Below are 13465 nucleotides of genomic sequence, written 5' to 3'. Positions count from 1 at the left end.
CATCATGTTCATATGATTCGCGTTCTGTACTTTGATAATTTGATATGTGGATGGACCGGTGCTTGGGTGCTGTTCTTACTTGAACTAGCATCCCACTTATGATTAACCTCTATTGCAAGCATCCGCAACTACAACAAAAGTATTAAGGTAAACCTAACCGTAGCATGAAACATATGGATCCAAATCAGCCCCTTACGAAGCAACGCATAAACTAGGGTTTAAGCTTCTGCCACTCTAGCAACCCATCATCTACTTATTACTTCCCAATGCCTTCCTCTAGGCCCAAATAATGGTGAAGTGTCATGTAGTCGACGTTCACATAACACCACTAGAGGATAGACAACATACATCTCATAAAAATATCGAACGAATACCAAATTTACATGACTACTAATAGCAAGACTTCTCCCATGTCCTCAGGAACAAACGTAACTACTCACAAAATATTCATGTTCATAATCAGAGGAGTATTAATATGCATATAGGATCTGAACATATGATCTTCCACCAAATAAACCAACTAGCATCAACTACAAGGAGTAATCAACACTACTAGCAACCTACAGGTACCAATCCCAGACTTGGAGACAAGAATTGGATACAAGAGATGAACTAGGGTTTGAGAGGAGATGGTGCTGGTGAAGATGTTGATGGAGATTGCCCTCTCTCGATGAGAGGAGCGTTGGTGATGACGATGGCGGTGATTTCCCCCTCCCAGAGGGAAGTGTCCCCGGCAGAACAGCTCTACCGGAGCCCTAGATTGGTTCCGCCTCATGGCGGCGGAGTCTCGTCCCGAAAGCTTGCTTCTGATTTTTCTTCGGACGAAAGACTTCATATAGCAGAAGATGGGCACCGGAGGGCCAACAGGGGGCCCACGAGGCACGGGGGCGCGCCCCCCACCCTCGTGGCGAGGTGGAGGCCCCCCTGACGTATTTCTGCCGCTCAATATTTTTTATTATTTCCAAAAATAACTTGTGGAGTTTCAGGACTTTTGGAGTTGTGCAGAATAGGTCTCTAATATTTGCTCCTTTTATGTGAACCTTGTAAAATAAGAGAGAATAGGCATAAGTATTGTGACATAATGTGTAATAACAGCCCATAATGCAATAAATATCGATATAAAAGCATGATGCAAAATGGACGTATCAGGGCTCAACAGGGCCGCATCTCAGATGCTTTTCTGGCCTTCACGCGTGGGCCGCTGCGAGGGCCCGCCTCACAGCTATGTTCGTATGCCCTTTGGCCTGCTGAGCATGGCGTCCGCCTTCCAGCGCAACCTGCGGGGCATCCTGGCGGCTCAGGAGGCCAGGCACCACGCAGTCCTGGCGAAGATGGAGACGGTCCTCAAGGAACCGCCTGGACCCCCAGATCCTCCTGAGGCTTAGGGCCTCGGTGGCTCGTGAGGAGCAACCCCTTCATCATGCGTCTTCAGCTGCCTAAACATTCCTTCATCAACAGAACCAGGTGACACCTTCCAAGTTTATTTAGCTGGGAGCGCCCCTCGGGCTGCATCATTCCCAGGTCGTGTGGGTCCGTCCCTGTGGCATGTATCCCTTTACATTTCTAGCTTACCTTGCTGGGGGCGCCCCTCGGGCTGCATCATCCCCAAGCCGCTCGGGCCCAGCCCAGCGGCATATATCGTTCTTGCATTTTCCTAAGCTAGTTTTATTTTCATACATCACCTATCTATGGTTATCACCTGCTTGACTGTCACCAAGCACGGGAGCTGTTCGCACTGGCACGACGCTTGTGCTTGGGTCCGTCCCTGCAACGTCGATAAACCTGAGCGGCCAAGCTCTGGCCCGCGGCACGCCCCGCGCGCGTCACCTTACCAGGCCCTCAGTGCCTTCATTCTCTTACGGAGCGACCAGTGGCCGACCGGCAATCATAACGGCAATCTGTGCCCCTCCTCGTGATGAATTGTAGGAACCTCCCAAGGATAAAAGCGGGCGGTATCGCGCGCTCCTTCTTCTCCCATGCGATTCGCTTGCTCGTTAAAAGGGGGGCTCCTGAGCATCGCGACTCAGGAGCTGCTATTGGCTCTCCAGCCCTCACCCCCTGGCCTTGACCACGGCATCGTGACCTGGCATACCAGCGGCGGCTGAGCTCGCTCGGGGGCCGGGACCTGAGGACGTAGAGCACGAAAGAGAGCGTGGGGAGGAAGGGAAAGCACACATGGGCCTAACCTAGCTGCGCTAAGACCACCAACGTGCAAGTCCGGTGCAACGCAAGGAAGCAACTCCATACTGCCAAGATAAGTTTCACGCTCCGACCAACCAATCGCTACAAGACAGGACCCTCACTTGACACAGCCCTGCCACGGCAACGTCGCCTCCCTTTCTTACCACCCGATGGCCGCTTGCGCGCTAAAGGGGACCTCCTGAGCATCGCGCCTCAGGAGCTCTTACTGGACCTCGGGCCGCTCACCTCCTGGCCTTGACCACGACATTGTGACCTAGCATACCAGCAACGGCTGCAGCCTGCCTGGGGACCGGGACCTATCAGCGTAGAGCACCAAGCCGTCGCGAGGATAGAAAGGGGCGACTGAGCCGAAGCAGGACACGCGTTCGCACTATTTCATAATAAGGATAATGCAAACAAAAGACATTACATGTTCTTTACACGCCCCCACGGGGTTCGTTTCGATTCCTCGCAGGGAACAAAAGAGAGGAAATTCAAGGAGCCCTATCTACACGCGCCAGCGCGGCCGACGCCATCATCAACAGTGGGCCATGGGAGGCCAGCGCCAACCCCATCCAGATTAGCGACGGCGGCGGCCATATGCCGCGGCCCTGCTCCGAGCCCGGCGAGAGCTCGGAGGCACGTCACTGTCGTCGCTTGTCTCCGGAGACCCGTAGGGCTCGGGAGAATCGCTGGAGTCCCAAGCGGCGCCACTGCTGATAGATGAGTCGCTGGCGAGGTGGGCGGCAGGCCCAGCTCCTGCCGCGGCACCGTTCAGGCGGCCCTCTCCGGGGCAGCACTCCAAGCGACGGCCTTCCGCGTCGAAGACCTTGAAGAACATGGTGGAGGCGCCGTCGTACCTGAAGTGGATCGCCAGGGTGCCTTCTGCACAGCAAACCCGGGCGACCTCGCCCCAGCCGCGGGTCATGAAGATCTTGCCCGGGGAGACGGCTTCCACTTCCGCTCCGGTCGCCGGGGCGTCGCAGTCGGCGTGCTGCAGCCATAGCTCGAGGGCCCCCCTCGGCAGCATCTCGGCGGAGAAGAACTGGGGGAAGCGGATCCAGGAGCGCGGAGGCATTGCCGCCCACAGCACAAGCTCGCACGAGGAGTCCATGGCGTGGGCACCTGGGGCAACGATGGGCGCCACCATTGCGCGGTGACCGCGGCCGCCAGCTGGGCGACGCCGCTCGCCGCCTCGTCCTCCTGAGCCCTCGGCTTGGGCATGCAGAGGCAGCGGATACCCAGGACGAGGCCGCTCGTACCAAGGCCTTGTCACCTCCTGCCGCACAACTATGTCGCGATGGTGGACCGGCCTCTTCTTCAGCGGAAGCGGTCCGGGCTCGTCGCGGGGAGTTTTTTCCTTCTCCGTGGCCGAGAATCTTCGGATCGGTGCCATGGAGTCGCTACTAGCAGTGGAGCAAGAGAGGAGAAGCGAGCGGGGCAAGAAGAGAGGAGAAGCGAGCGGGGCAAGAAGAGATGAGCGACGGGGGCTCCGCCTCCCTCCTCATTTATAGCCCAGAGGAGGCCAACCGCCGGCCTCCACGATCACAGGTAATGATAACTCTTTTTGCATGTAGCAGGGACTCGTCAAGTCGGGCAGTTCCCGAGGCAGCATGGGGAAGCGGAGACGCCTACGTCCAATCAATCGCCACGCGTCGGCCAAGGCCGCAGGCTGTTGGGGCCCGCAGCGCTCCGCACTTGCCCTTTGGTTTCGCCTCGAAGCCAAGTCCGAGCGTGCCTTGGGCCCCGGGGCTACTGTCGGCGTTCTGGGAATGGGGGTCCCCAGACTTGCCTGCCTGTGGCCCACAGCGTGGCTCCACTCGCATCCCAGTATGGCCCGTCTTCACCAGCAACCACTCAAGACCCTCGCGAGGGGCCAAGCCTCGCGAGGGGCCAAGCCTCGCGAGGCGGACGACACAAGAGCTCCTCGGGAGTGGCCTCATCAGGCTGGCTCGCGAGGGGCGGAGAGATCAAGGCAAGGCGAACCTCGCGAGGTTCCAATGATGTAAGGCATGATGACCAAGGCCAGGCAGGCGCCAGCGCGCACAGTGTCCTCGCTTCCTCTTTGGTGCTAAGGAGGCAAGCGCAGGCGATGAGTACCGAGGCATCAGGCAAAGGTTTCCATATCGGTGCAACGAGACCAAGACCAGCAGGACAACAGGACGGAGGTCACCGTGGACCCCAAGACGGCGTCACCACCAGAGCCTTTGGCAGGCAAAGACCACCTTTAGTCAGGATAGCTTGTACTAGCTGCCCCCCTTCAAACTGGCCGTTGTTGGATCCCTTCCCGCTCAATATTTGGGGAGAGGACCAAGGCCTCTATAAATAGGACTAGCGACCACAGTAGGAGGCAACTGATCTCGAACGGATCCACTCCATCCTCACACCCACCAAGCACAAGAACACCTCACCTCAGGAGGCTGTTCTTCCCCTTGTACTGTTCATCCTCAGCCCAAGAGGCAATCCACCACACCACACTGGAGTAGGGTATTACACCACAACGGTGGCCCGAACCAGTATAAATCTTGTGTCTCTTGTGTTGCGAGTTCGTCGAGCTCGCCTTTGAGATTGTGGCGAGGTTGAGGGCGTGATTAGGTAGGGGGAGATCTTCGTGCGCACCCCAGTGTTCGAACCTCAAGGGTTTTGCCGGAACCCAAAATCTGACATATTCTATTCCACCCATAGTGCTATGCCCATGGCTCACGCTCATGTATTGCGTGAAAGTTGAAAAAAGTTTGAGATTACTAAAGTATGAAACAATTGCTTGGCTTGTCATCGGGGTTGTGCATGATGAGAGCATTTTTGTGTGACGAAAATGAAGCATAGCCAAACAATATGATTTTGTAGGGATAAGCTTTCTTTGGCCATGTTATTTTGAGAAGACATAATTGCGTAGTTAGTATGCTTGAAGTATTATTATTTTAATGTCAATATTAAACTTTTATCTTGAATCTTTCGGATCTGAACATTCATGCCACAATAAAGAAAATTACATTGAGAATTATGTTAGGTAGCATTCCACATCAAAAATTCTGTTTTTATCATTTACCTACTCGAGGACGAGCAGGAATTAAGCTTGGGGATGCTTGATACGTCTCCAACGTATCTATAATTTTTTATTGTTCCATGCTATTATATTATGGATGTTTAATGGGCTTTATTATGCACTTTTATATTATTTTTGGGACTAACCTACTAACCAAAGGCCCAGTGCAAATTGTTGTTTTTTTTGCCTATTTCAGTGTTTCGCAGAAAAGGAATATCAAACAGAATCCAAACGGAATGAAACCTTCGGGAGAGTTATTTTTGGAACAAACGCAATCCAGGAGACTTGGAGTGGATGTCAAGGAAGCAACGAGGCGGCCACAAGGTAGGGAGGCGCGCCCCCACCCTCATGGACCCCTCGTGGCTCCACCGACCTCCTTCCGTCGCCTATATATACTCATATACCTTGAAAACATCCGAGAGCACCACGAAACCCTATTTCCACCGCCGCAACCTTCTGTACCCGTGAGATCCCATCTTGGGGCCTTTTCCGGCGCTCCGCCGGAGGGGGAATTGATCACGGAGGGCTTCTACGTCAACACCATAGCCTCTCCGATGATGTGTGAGTAGTTCACCACAGACCTTCGGGTCCATAGTTATTAGCTAGATGGCTTATTCTCTCTCTTTGGATCTCAATACAAAGTTCTCCTCGATTCTCTTGGAGACCTATTCGATGTAATTCTTTTTGCGGTGTGTTTGTCGAGATCCGATGAATTGTGGGTTTATGATCAAGATTATCTATGAACAATATTTGGTTCTTGTCATGGAATTGTCATGGCAGATGTCCTAGTGTGAGGACTTAGTCGTGAAGCCATCGCGACGGGTTATCTTAAAGGGGTTAATCGGGACAAAGGACACGAGGAGTTTATACTGGTTCGGCCCCTTGCGGTGAAGGTAAAGGCCTAATCCAGTTTGAGATGATATTGCTAGGGTTTTGATGACCAGGGAGCGAATACGCTTGACCTGGCTCTCGATCTGTTCTTTCTTGTCCCTAAACTGCCGCCGGGTCATCCCTTTATATACAAAGGTTGACGCCCGGCGGTTTACAGAATCCCGGCCGGCTCTGAAACGTGTTTGGCTCGGTTTCTACCCTTTCCTATCTTACAACACAAGTCATACATCATATGGCAGTTTACATCTACGAGCCCTAATCCGCCTTTGGGCCTTGGGCCTTCTTGTTAAATCTCCTCCATAAAGCGCCATATTCCTTGTCTTCGTGGGCTTCAATATGAATAACTCACTATGAGTATAACCCGGCCCCTCCTGGGCGGTTTATACTCAATAGTTATATTCCAAACAGTTCTTCTCCTGCGAAAAGCTCTGGTGGTGACGCTGCCTTGGGCTCCACGATGACCTCCGTCTTGTCGTCCTTCTGGTCTTGGTCTCGTTGCACCAATATAGCAACCTTTGCCTGATGCCTCGGTACTCTTCGCCTGCGCTGTCCTTCTTAGAACCAAAGAGGAAATAAGGACGCTGCGCGCACTGGCGCCCGCCTGGTATCGTTCGTCATGGCTCACGTCACGAGAGCCTCGTGAGGTTTGCCCTGCCTTGATATCTCCACTCCTCGTGAGCCTGCCCGGCTAGGCCACTCCAGAGGAGGCCTTGCGTCGTCCGCCTCGCGAGGCTTGGACCCTCGCGAGGGTCTTGGATGCCTTGTTGATGAAGATGGGCCGTATGGGCTGCTGGCTTAGCCACGCTGTGGGCCGCAGGCAGGCAAGTCTGGGGACCCCCGTTCCCAGAACACCGACAGTAGCCCCCGGGCCCAAGGTGCACTCGGGCTTGGCTTCACGGCGAAGCCAAGGGTCAAGTTCGGAGCACCGCGGGCCCCAAAAGCCTGCGTCCTTGGTTGACGCATGGAGGTTGATTGGACGTGGGCGTCTCTGCTTCCCCATGCTGCCTCGGCAACTGCATGACTTGACAAGTCCCTGCGACATGCAAGGTAAACCATCATTACCTGCGATCGTGGGAGACGCCGGTTGGCCTTCTTCCGCTATAAATGGGGAGGGGGGCGGAGCCCCCGTCGCCCATCTCTTCCTTGCTTGCTTGCTTCTTCCTCCTCGCTCCACTGCTGACATCAATGGCGCCTATCAGAAGGTTTTCTGCCGAATAGAAAGGAAAGGCTCCCCGTGATGATCCGGGGCCACTTCCGCCGAAGAAGAGGTCGATCCATCGCCGTGATGAAGCGGCGATGCAGGTGGTGACGAGGCCTTGGTGCGAGCGGCCTCCTCCGGGGTACCCGCTACCCTTGTACGCCCGAGTTGAGGGCTCGGGAGGATGGAGTGACGAGCAGCGGCGCCCACGCCGTGTCCGGGGTCGCCGCGCCACGGCGACGCGTGCCGTCGCCCCTGGGATCCACGCCGATGACTCCTCGCACGAGTTGGTGCTATGGGCGCCGATGCCTCCAAGCTCCTGGATCCGCTTCCCGCGGTTCTTCTCCGACGTGATGCCGCCGAGGGGGCCTCTCGAGCTCTGGTTGCAGCACGCCGACTACAGCGCTCCAGCGACCAGAGCGCAGATCGAAGCGGTTCCCACCAGCAAGATCTTCATGACCCACGGCTGGGGGGAGATCGCACGGGTCTGCCGTGCGAGGGGCGCCCTCGTGATCCACTTCGAGTACGACGGCGCTTCCATGCTCTTCTTCAAGGTCTTTGACGCCGAGGGCCGCCGCCTGGAGTGCTGCCCCAGAGAGGAGCGCCAAACTGGCGCGCGCTCCGCTCGCGGCTACTCCAGTAGCAGCAGCCCCTGGGAGTCCAGCAGCTCTCCTGAGCTTTACGAGACTCCGGAGATGAGCGACGACAGCTACGTGCCCCCGAGCTCTCGCTGTGCCCAGAGCAGAGCTGCGGCGTCCGGCCGTCGCCGCTGCTGATCTGGATGGGGTTGGCGTCGGCCCTCCGTGGCCCACTATTTCCCTTGTTATGAAAACTTAGCGGATGTGTGTCCCGTTAAGGCTCGGTCCCATGGCGGAGGCGGAAGCTCGCGTCCTGTCTTGGGCTGTGCTGACTCGTGTCTTCAGCCACCTGCACCTTCGCGACCCCAACGCTTGCCTTGACGAGCTGCTGGAGCCTGTAGCTGAAGATCAATGCGAGGTGGCCGCCGCGACCGTGCAAGGTCAGGTGGAGGCCTTGCTGAAGAAGTTCCGCGGCTTTGTCTCCGCTCCTCTGTCCGGCGATGTCGCCGATCCCGCGGCGGGTGGTGAAGGCGAGAACATCGTTGCCCACGGGGGAGCGCCTTCCGCAGGCGCTGGCGACGTCCAGGGGTGACCTACAGCTTTTTCTCCTGTTTTGTTCCTGCAACATGTATCAGGCCTTGTGGAGGTGTTAGACTTTTCGTTTGATGTCGTGAGGACAATGTGTTTGTAATATTTGCTTCGAGATTTTGTGATTTCCTTCCTATTTGCTTTGCGTTCTGTGTTGGCAGAGCCTGGCCCCGCGCATACCTCAACCGCCATTGGGCCGACCGGAGACCAGGACGGACCAAGGAGTGAGGGGCTACGTGACCAGTTAGGCTCCTGAGTCGCAATGGTCAGGAGTCCCCCTTGATGTGCAAACAGCATATAGGGAGAGTTCGTGAGGATAGATTAATGTTCTACGTCGACAGAGCCCGGCCCCGCGCATACCTCAACCGCCATTGGCCCGACCGGAGACCAAGACGGACCAAGGAGTGAGGGGCTACGTGACCAGTTAGGCTCCTGAGTCGCGATGCTCAGGAGTCCCCCTTGACGTGCAAACAATTTCCATACCTGCCCTCACCGAGGCCTCGGGAGGGGCGCGTGACGCCCAGGTCCGGTAGTCCTGGTTGGGTGGCGTGCGCTGGGGCACGACCCGAGCGGGTACGACCCGAGCGCAGCCCCGTGCCCAGCCCCCTCGTGTGGCTCTCCCGAGGGGAGGCGTTGCGGTGAGGCTGGACGCTAAGCTCTGGGCTCCCTGAGGTTGGTACGACCGTGGGGCCGCCCTCAGTTGTTTATCACCAGCGCGGAGCATAGTGCTTTCGCTTGTGCACGGGCATAGCCGCTCCTCGGCAGTGTCGACGGCCAGCGCGGAGCATGGTGCTTCCAGTTGTGCGTGGGATGGGGGCCCCCCTCCGGGAGGAGCCACCGGGGCGTGTACAGCCCCGCCCTGACACGTGGCTTGCATGACAGGGCTGTGAGGTGTATCTGGGCACTCGTGAGCCAGCGCGGGACTCACGAGGCCCTACCTCAAGGCGGGTTGCGCCTGGTCTTGAGTCTTGGTGACTGTGTGTTCCTGCAAGGCGGTTAGATGCAAGCACTCTACGTCCTCAGGTCCCGGCCCTCGAGTGAGCTCAGCCGCCGCTGGTATGCCAGGTCATGATGCCGTGGTCAAGGCCAGGGGGTGAGGGCTGGAGAGCAGTAAGAGCTCCTGAGTCGCGATGCTTAGGAGCCCCCTTTTAACGCGCAAGCGAATTGCATAGGATGAACAGACCCGTGGTGGGCGGCGATCGAGCAGGCGATAGCCGTGGGCAGGTTAAGCATGGAGAGCAATTCAACTTGGGTAAATGCAGGAAGATACATGCCACCGGGTCCAGCCCGAGCGACTTGGGGATGATGCAGCCCGAGGGGCGCCCCCAGCAAGGTAAGCTAAAGACATAAGCAAAAGGGATACATGCCACAGGGACGGACCCATGCGGCCTGGGAATAATGCAGCCCGAGGGGCGCTACCAGCTAAACGACCTTGGAAGATGTCACCTGGTTCTGTAGACGAAGTAGAGTTGGTGCAGCTGAAGGCGTGCGTTGAAGAAATGACTCCTCATGAGCCGCCAGAGCCCTGAGCCTCGGGAGGCTCTGGGGGCTCGGGAGGTTCCTGAAGACTGTCTCCATCTCCTCCAGGACGGCGTGGTACCTGGCCTCCAGAGCCGCTAGGACACGCCGCATGTTGCGCTGATAGGCTGACGCCACGCTCGGCAAGCCGAAGGGCATGCGAACGTAGCTATGCGGCGGGCCATCGCAGCGGCCCACACGCGAAGGCCAGAAGCGCTCCAGGAATGCGGCCCTGTTGAGCCCTGGGACGTCGACGTAGACACGCAGCCCGGCATCCTCGCCTGGATGGGGAGCTGCGCCCTATGAGCGGCAGTCACCGCGCATGGCTCTTGCGTCTTGCAGTTCCTGTGTGGTCTTGGTGATGAACTCCTGGGTGGTGGGCGCTCCTTGTCCCGTGCTCTCCCGAGGGACACGTGCCCCGAAGCACGCCTCCAAGTGTTGCCCAAGCGCCTCCCTCGTGAGGTTGTCAAGGTTAGAGGCCCTCCAGAAGAGAGCCCCCGAGCCCTGCCCGAGGAGGGCGCCGGGTGCGCTTTCCTATGCGATGGAGGGAGGCGCCCCTGGAGCGGGCGCTGATCTTGATGAGGCTCCTGCCGCGTCGCCATCCTCCTGATGTCCTGCGCAGCGTAGCTGCTTCTTCTTGGGGATGGCCTCCGGAGGGCCCTCGCTTCTGCTGTCGAGGTCGTCGATTGCTGCGGCTTGAAAGGCGCGCTCGAGGGAGCACACCGCATCCCTCTCTTCACACGGGACCGTGATGATTCCTCCGCTTCCTGGCATCTTGAGAACGTTGTAGCTGTGATGAGTGACTGCCATGAACTTGGACAGGGTTGGATACCAGAGGATGGCATTGTACGGCAGGAGGATGTGCGCGACGTCGAAGTCGATGAGCTCGGTGCGGTAGTTCTTGCGCTCCCCGTAGGTGACAGGCAGGCGGACCTGCCCTATCGGTGTGGTGGAACCGTCGGTCACTCCTGAGAAAGGCTTGGTGGGCTAGAGCTATTCATATGGCACTTGGAGGTTGTCGAACGTGTCGACGGACAGGACGTTGAGCCCTGTGCCACCCTCGATGAGGGTCTTGGTGACCTGCACATTGCTGATGACTGGGGAACACAGCATAGGGAGGGCGCCAGCGGTGGCTGCGCACTTGAGCTGATCCGCCGAGTTGAAAGTGATGGCGCATTGGGACCACTTGAGCGGGCGCGTGGCCTCGAGCTTGGGGAGCACCGCATTCACCTCGCGAGTGAACTGTTTGAAGATGCGCTGAGAGGCTGGGGCCTGGGCGCCGCCCAAGATGCAGGCGATCGCACGCGGCTCCTGGAAGCCCCCAGCCCCCTCGTCCTGGTGGTGGTCGTCGTTCCTTCTTGGTGGCGGCATCGGGGGAAGACCGGTGTTGCCCTAGGGGCGATCCTCACGAGGCGGGTCCCTCCAGGTGCCCTCGCGAGGTTGGTCCTGCCAGCGGTCCTCACGAGGCTGGTCGCGCCACTCCTGGCGCGGGCCATGGCCGTCCCAGCGTCCGCCTCCACGTCCTCCTCCGCGGCCGTAGCCCCGGTCGCTGCGCTCGGGGCGTCGACCGAAGCGTCCTTCCCGTATGGCTCTGAGCTCTTGGCAGTTGCTGGTGTTGTGAGTGTTCAGGTTGTGGAAGGCGCAGAACGGTCGGCCGTTCTTGGATGACTCGGGCTGATCTCTGCCCCGCTTGGTGTCGGGCTCCGCTGTGAGCACCACCGCCTCCTTGCGCTTCACGTCCTTGGCCTTGGCCTTCTTCTCCTCCGCCCCTACAGCCGGTAGCTCGAGGAGAGAAAGGCGCCCCTCCTCAGCTCTTGTGCACTTGGTCGCCAGGTTGAACAACTCCTGAGATGTGCAGAGCTCCTCGTGGATGGCGAGCTCTTCCTTCATCTTGACGTCACGGACGCCGTCGGAAAATGCGGAGATGATGGCCTCGTCCGTGACCTTGGGGATCTTGAGGCGGGTGTTGTTGAAGCGCTGGATGTACTTCTGGAGGGTCTCTCCTGGTTGTTGCTTGATGCGGCGTAGATCACCCGCGGCCGGCGGGCGGTCGCGAGTGATCTGGAAGTTGGTGACGAAGCAGTCGCGCATTTCGTCCCAAGAGGAGATTGAGCCGTGCTGCAGGTTCAGGAGCCAGGAGCGAGCCCCATCCTTGAGAGCCATGGAAACCAGTTCGCCATGACCTTTTCATCCCCGTTGGCCGCTTCGATGCTCAGCTCATAGAGCTGCAGGAACTCCGCGGGGTCGGCGGTGCCGTCGTAGCGAAGTGGCAGATCCGGCTTGAACTTGCCTGGCTGGGCGACGCTACGCGGCTCGGGGGTGAAGGCGCGGCAGCCGGCCGTGGTTGCCGGGGCCCGCTTCGGAGGTGGAGCTTGGTCTTGACGAGGTCTGCGCTGCGCCGCTGCGGGCGGTGCGCGGTCTTGACGAGGTGGCGCGGGGAGCGCAGGTGCAGCTTCTCGCGGCCGCGAGATTTCTTGGCAGCTTCTTTCTTCGCGCGCGGGCGGCGGGCGCGGCGGATCACGCCGCGAAGCCACGCGCCTTGGTGCCAAGGCGCCGTCTTGGGGAAGAGGTGGTGGAGGCACGCCATGAGCCTCGTCGCCTACGGTTGGTTGAGGGGGAGGCAGAGAGAGGGACGGCGCCGGAGAGCCCCCTGCGGCGCGGACGAGACCGGCGACGCGGTCGAGCCACTCCTCAAAGAGGTCGTCGACGGGGCGGTAGCGCAGGAGTTCATTCGCCGCGAGGAGCGCGGCCCGTGCCTCCATGGGAGCGCGACGCGCGTGGGACGAAGAACCGGCAGGGGTCAGCGATGGAGTGGTGGTGCGGCCGTCCTGCCGCACCGAAGGATGCAGCAAGGACGCCTGCTGCTCGTTCCCCGCCGGGCCGGTGGCAGCGTTAGCGGCGGGAGACGGAGAACAATGAGGTGGCCCGCCGACGGGAGCCGTCTGAGCGACGCGGGCGGTGAGGGCAGCCCGACGCTCAGCCCGAGTACGGCGAGCGTCCGCCATGGAGACGACGGAGCGGCGGAGCGACAACTGATGGAAGGGAAGCTACGGCGCGCCCCTACCTGGCGCGCCAAATGTCGGATGTGGGGTTCCGGCAAACCCTTAAGGTTCGAACACTGGGGTGTGCATGAAGTCTTTCCCTCCTACCGATCTACGCCCTAGCTCGCTAAGATCTCGCGGACGAACTCGCAACACAGAAAGACACGAGGTTTATACTAGTTCGGGCCACCGTTGTGGTGTAATACCCTACTCTAGTGTGGTGGTGGTGGATTGCCTCTGGGGCTGATGATGAATAGTACAAGGGAAGAGCAGCCTCCTGAGGTTGAGGTGTTCTTGTGGGTAGGCTCTCGATCGGGTTGGATCAAGCTAAGATGAGATGCCTCTACTATGGTGGCTAGCTCTACTTATATAGGCCCTGGTCCTCTTCCCAAATATCGAGCGGGAAGGAGCCAACAACGGCGGG

Source organism: Aegilops tauschii, chromosome 3 (genome assembly GCF_002575655.3).
Source record: "Aegilops tauschii subsp. strangulata cultivar AL8/78 chromosome 3, Aet v6.0, whole genome shotgun sequence".
NCBI lineage: Eukaryota > Viridiplantae > Streptophyta > Magnoliopsida > Poales > Poaceae > Aegilops > Aegilops tauschii.
This window is presented reverse-complemented; position numbering follows the sequence as displayed.